Here is a 6,348-nt window from a genome sequence, read left to right on the forward strand (position 1 = left end):
GAACTCCTAGCCTCAAGTGATCAACCCGCCTCGGCCTCCCAGAGTGCTGGGACTACAGGCGTGAGCCACCACGTCCAGCCCCCACATTGCGTCTGGCCTCTGTGGTAGACCTCCCAGACAGGGTGGCTGGGCAAAGGTGCTCCCCACATCCCAGACGGGGCAGCTGGGCAATGGCGCTCCTCCCTTCCCAGACGGGGCGGCTGGGCAGAGGCGCTCTTCACTTCCCAGACGGGGCGGCCGGGCAGAGGCGCTCCTCACATCCCAGACGATGGGTGGCTGGGCAGAAGCACTCCTCACTTCCCAGACAGGGTGGCTGAGCAGAGGCGCTCCTCACTTCCCAGACGGGGTGGCCGGGCAGAGGCGCTCCTCAATTCTTCCCAGACGGGGTGGCCGGGCAGAGGCGCTCCTCACTTCCCAGATGGGGCGGCGGCCAGGCAGAGGCCCTCCTCATTTCCCAGACGATGGGCGGCCAGGCAGAGACGCTCCCCACCTCCCAGACGGGGCGGCGGCCGGGCAGAGGCCGCAATCCTAGCACCCTGGGAGGCCAAGGCAGGCGGCTGGGAGGCGGAGGCTGCAGCAAGCCAAGACCACACCACCGCACTCCAGCCCGGGCAACACCGAGCACCGAGTGAGCGAGACTCCGTCTGCAGTCCCAGCACCTCGGGAGGCCGAGGCGGGCAGATCACTCGAGGTCAGGAGCTGGAGACCAGTCGGCCAACATGGCGAAACCCCACCTCCAGCCAAAGGACCAAAACCCAGGCAGAGGTGGTGGCGCGTGGCTGCAATCCCAGGCAGCCTGCAGGCTGAGGCAGGGGAATCATGGGAGCCGGAAGCAGGGAGTCTGCATCGAGCCGAGAACACTCCAGCCTGGGCAACAGAGGGAAGGAAGGAAGGAAGGGAGGGAGGCCTCTAGTTCTTTTTTTTTGAGAGGGAGTCTCATCCCGTTGCCCGGACTGGAATGCAGTGATGCAATCTCGGCTCACTGCAACCTCAGCCCCCGTTTCAAGTGATTCCCCTGCCTCCATCTCCAAAGTAGCCGAGATTACAGGTGCATGTTACCACACCCAGCTAATTTTTGTATTTTTAGTAGAGACGAGGTTTCACCATGTTGGCCACTCTGGTCTTGACCTCCTGACCTCAAGTGATCCATCTGTCTTGGCCTCCCAGAGTGCTAAGATTATAAGCATGAGCCACTGTGCCCAGCCTCTTCTCTAGTTTCTTTTAGTTATGATATTAGGCTGTTAATTTGAGATCTTTCTAACTTTTTTTTTTTTTTGAGGTGGAGTCTTGCTCAGTTGGCCAGGCTGGAGTGCAGTGGCACGATCTTGGCTCACCACAACCTCCGCCTCCTGGGTTCAAGCAATTTTCCTGCCTGAGCCTCCCGAGTAGTTGGGACTACAGGTGCGCGCCACCATGCCTGGCTAATTTTTGTATTTTTAGTAGAGACAGGGTTTCACTATGTTGACCAGGCTGGTCTCGAACTCCTGACCTCATGATCCCCCCACCTCAGCCTCCCAATGTGCTGGGATTACAGGTGTGAACCACCGTGCCCACCAAGATCTTTCTAACTTTTTGATTTCGGTGTTTCGTGCTATAAATTTCCCTCTTAACACTGCCTTAGCTGTGTCCCAGAGATTCTAATATGTTATATCTTTGCTCTCATTAGTTTCAAAGAACTACTTGATTTCTGCCTTAATTTCATTACTTACACAAAAGTCATTCAGGAGCATGTAATTGTATGGTTTTGGGCAATTTTTAATGTCTTGATTTCTGTTTTTATTGCATTGTGGTTCAAGAGTATGTTTGATATGATTTTGGTTCTTTTGCATTTGCTAAGGAATGTTTTATGTCCAATTGTGTGGTCAATTTTAGATTATGTTGCATGTGGTAATGAGAAGAATGTATATTCTGTTGTTTTTCAGAGGAGAGCTCTGTAGAGGTCTATCAGATCCATTTGGTCCAATGTTGAGTTCAGGTCCTGAATATCTTTGTTAAGTTTCTGTTTCGATGCTCTGTCTAATACTGTTAGTGAAGTGTTGAAGTCTCGTACTATTACTGTGTGGGAGTCTAAGTCTCTTTGAAGAGCCCTAATAACTTGCTTTATGAATCTGGGTGCTGCTGTGTTGGGTCATACATATTTAAGACAGTTAGGTCTTCTTGTTGAATTGAACCCTTTACCACTATAACGTCCTTCGTCTTTTTTGACCTTTGTTGGTTTAAAGTCTGTTTTGTCTGAAATTAGGATTGCAACTCCTGCTTTTTTCTGATTTCCATTTGCTTGGTACTTTTTCCTCCATCCTTTTTTTTTTTTTTTTTGAGGCTATGGATGAGATAGGTCTCTTGAAGACAGAATACCATTGAGTTTTGTTTTTTGATCCAGAAAAATATGGAACATTTCATGAATTTGCATCATCCTTGCACAGGGGCCATGCTAATCTTCTCTGTATCATTCCAATTTTAGTATATGTGCTGCTGAAGCAAGCACACCAAGCTCATTTTTATTTTTATTTTTTTTGTAGAGACAAGGTCTTTCTATGTTGCCCAGGCTGGTCTCCAACTCCTGGCCTGCAGTGATCTCCCTACTTTGGCCTCCCAAAGTGCTGGGAGTACAGGTGTGAGCCACCTTGTCCAACCCTTTCAAGTAACTTTTTTTTTTTTTCCGGATACAGGGTTTTACTCCATTACCTATTCTGGAGTGCAGTGGCCCTGGTTCACTGCAACCTTGAATTCCTGGCCTTAAGCAATCCTCCCACCTCAGCCTCCCCAGTAGCTGGAAACACAGGCATGTGCCACCACACCCAGCTAATTTTTTAATTTTTTTGTAGAGATAAGGTCTCCCTATATTGCCCAGGCTCTCAAACTCCTGGCCTCAAGCAGTTCTTCTACCTCAGCCTCCCAAAGTGTTGCGATTATACATGTCTGGCCTATTATTGACAAACTGTTATTTTATTAATTTTAGATGTTTAACTTTTAGTATTTTATTTTTGTTAAATGGTTCTCTTTTTTCCTTCCTTCCTTCCTTCCTCCCTTCCTTCCTTCCTTCCCTCCCTCCCTCCTTTCTTTTTTTTTTTTCTTTTAAGACAAGGTCTTGTTCTGTTGCCCAGGCTGCAAAGATGCAATCTTGGCTCATTTCAACCTCTGCTTGCCAGTCTCAAGTGATCTCCCACCTCAATCTGCTGAGTAGCTGGGACTACAGGAACATGCTACCAAGACCAGTTGATTTTGGTATTTTTTGTAGAGATGGAGTTTTGCCATGTTGCCCAAGCTGATCCTGAACTCCTGGGCTCAAGTCATCCTCCCACCTCAACCTCCCAAAGTGCTGATATTACAGGCCTGAGCCACTGTGCCTGGCCTGCATGGTTCTTTTTCTAATTTATTTGTAAAATTTTATTCTTTTTTGTTTTTTCTTGTCTCTCTTAATTTGAATGTTTAATGAATTTATATTTTGAAAAAGTAATAAAAACTTTTTTTTTTTTTTGAGATGGAGTCTCACTGTCTTCCAGGCTGGAGTGCAGTTGCGCTATCTCTGCTCACAGCAAGCTCTGCCTCCCGGATTCACGTCATTCTCCTGCCTCAGCCTCCCGAGTAGCTGGGATCACAGGCGCCCGCCAACACGCCCGGTTAATTTTTTGTCTTTTTAGTAGAGACGGGGTTTCACTGTGTTAGCTAGGATGGTCTGGATCTCCTGACCTTGTGATCCACCCACCTCGGCCTCCCAAAGTGCTGGGATTACAGGCGTGAGCCACCGCGCCCGGCCAATAAAAACTTTTAATGCCACACAATTTTCACTGAGTACAGCTTTAGCAGCATTCCTATAGTTTTGGTATGAAGATTCATATGATTTAGATAATTGAAATTTCACTTTTTGGTTTTATTTATTTAGGAAAGTATTTCTTTTTTTTTTTTTTTTTTTTTTTGAGATGGAGTCTCACTCTGTCACCCAGGCTGGAGTGCAGTGCCGCAATCTCTGCTCACTGCAACCTCCGCCTCCCGGGTTCACGCCATTCTCCTGCCTCAGCCTCCCGAGTCGCTGGGACTACAGGCACCCATCACCACACCCGGCTAGTTTTTTGTATTTTTGGTAGAGACGGGGTTTCACTGTGTTAGGCAGGATGGTCTCATTCTCCTGACCTTATGATCTACTCGCCTCGGCCTCCCAAAGTGCTGGGATTACAGGCATGAGCCACCACACCAGGCCATATTTAGGAAAGTATTTCTTAATTTCTGGGCTATATTTCTCTGTGATATCTTTGTTGCTTATATTTAGTTTTACGGGATTATGTTCAGAAAATGTAGTTTATGTAATCTCTGTAATATTTGGGGTATTTGAAAGATTTTGGTTTTGTTTTTTCATCTTCAATTGTCCTCTTGTGCCTTTTTTTTTTTTTTGAGATAGAGTCTCACTCTGTTGCCCAGGCGGGAGGGTGGTGGTATGATCCTGGCTCACTGCAACCTCCGCCTCCTGGGTTTAAACAATTCTCCTGCCTCAGCCTCCCAAGTAGCTAGGACTACAGGTGCCCGCCACTGTGCTCATCTAATTTTTGGTATTTTTAGTAGAGACGGGGTTTCACCTTATTGGCCATGCTGGTCTCGAACCCTTGACTTAAGGTGATCTGTCCACCTCAGCCTCCCAAAGTGCTGGGATTACGGGCGTGAGAAATAATTGTCTAATCCAAGGTCACAACAATTTATTGTTTTCTTCTACGAGTTTTACCTCTCTTTTTTTTTTTTTTTTTTGGATAGGGTCTCACTCTTTTGCCCAGGCTGGAGTGCAGTGGCTTGATCACAGCTCACTGCAGCCTCCACCTCCCCGGCTCAATCAATCCTCCTGCCTCAGCCCCCCAAGTAGCTGAGACTACAGGCATGCACCACCATGCCTGCCTAATTTTTGTATTTTTGGTAGAGATGGGGTCTTGTCATTTTGCCCAGGCTGGTCTTGAACTTCTGAGCTCAAGTAGTAATCTACTTTCTCTATATATAGATTTAACTATTCTAGACATTTTATATAAATGATACTTCCAGCTTGAGTGACAGAATGAGACTGTGTCTCAAATAAATAAATAAATGATATCACACAATATGTGATCTTTGTGACTGACTTCTTTCACTCAGCATAATGTTTTTGCTGGGTGCAGTGGCTCACGCTTGTAATCCCAGCACTTTGGGAGGCTGGTGGGCGGATCACTTGAGGTCAGTAGTTCAAGAACAGCCTGACCAACATGGCAAAACCCCGTCTCTACTAAAAATACAAAAAAATTAGCTGGGCGTGGTGGTGGGCACCTGTAGTCCCAGCTACTCAGGAGGCTGAGGCACCAAAATCGCCTGAACCCGGGAGGTGGAGGTTGCAGTGAGCCGAGATCGTGCCAGTGCACTCCAGCCTGGGCAATAGAGCGAGGCTCCATCTCGGGAAAAAAAAGTTTTCAAGGTTCATACATGTTGTATGTAGTGTTAGTATTGTGTTCCTTTTTTATGGTTGAATATTATTCCATTGTATGAGTATACCACATTTTATTTATTCATTCATCAGTTGACAGGCATTTGGGTTATTTCCACTTTTTACCTATTATGAATAATACTGCTTTCTTTTTGTTGCATTTATCTGGTATATCTTTGATCATCATCTAATTTCATTCTTTTGGCCAGGCGCAGTACCTCATTCCTGGAATCCTAGAACTTTGGGGGGCTGAGGTGGGTGAATCGCTTGAGGTCAGGAGTTTGAAACCAGCCTGGCTGGCATGGTGAAACCCTTGTCTCTACTAAAAAAAAAACAAACAATTAGCTGGGCCTGGTGGTGGGTGCCTGTAATCCCAGCTACTGGGAAGGCTGAGGCAGGAGAATCGCTTGAACCTGGGAGACAGAGGTTGCAGTGAGCTGAAATCACGCCATTGCACTCCAGCCTGGGCGACAGAGTGAGACTGCGTCTCAAATTAATAATAATAGTTTCATTCTTTTGTTTTATCCTTTCTTTGTCACATTGTTTAGGTGTTTTTTTGTTTTTTTTCAAATCCAGCTAGAGGCTGAGCACAGTGGCTCATGCCTGTAATCCCAGCACTTTGGGAGGCGGAAGCAGGAGGATTGCTTGAGCTCAGGAGTTTGAAACCAGCCTGAGCAACAGGGATACCCTGTCTCTTCTTTTTAAAAAGATTTTAAAAATAAAATCCAGCTAGATTTTTTACAAGTCCAATTTGACAATCTCTGTTTTGGAAGGGGAATTAGCCTGTTTATTGTGTGATAACAGGTATATTGGATATTATTTCTTTCATTCTATTTTATGCTTACTATTTTATTCTACTGTATTATTTCCTCTTTCTCTTTTGCTTACTTTTGGTACCTTAATCAAATTCTTCA

The 6,348-nt window shown here is 46.1% G+C and overlaps 1 non-coding gene across 1 annotated transcript; it reads right to left on the minus strand.

Moving 5' to 3' along the window:
- Window positions 1-2,380: 2,380 nt before the first annotated feature.
- On the minus strand, window positions 2,381-2,485 carry LOC116459561 (U6 spliceosomal RNA). The gene has a single exon (XR_004245600.1). It is a non-coding gene; the product is annotated as a U6 spliceosomal RNA (small nuclear RNA).
- Window positions 2,486-6,348: the final 3,863 nt, after the last annotated feature.

Source organism: Hylobates moloch, unplaced genomic scaffold, assembly GCF_009828535.3.
Source record: "Hylobates moloch isolate HMO894 unplaced genomic scaffold, HMol_V3 SCAFFOLD_19, whole genome shotgun sequence".
Taxonomy (NCBI): Eukaryota; Metazoa; Chordata; class Mammalia; order Primates; family Hylobatidae; genus Hylobates; species Hylobates moloch.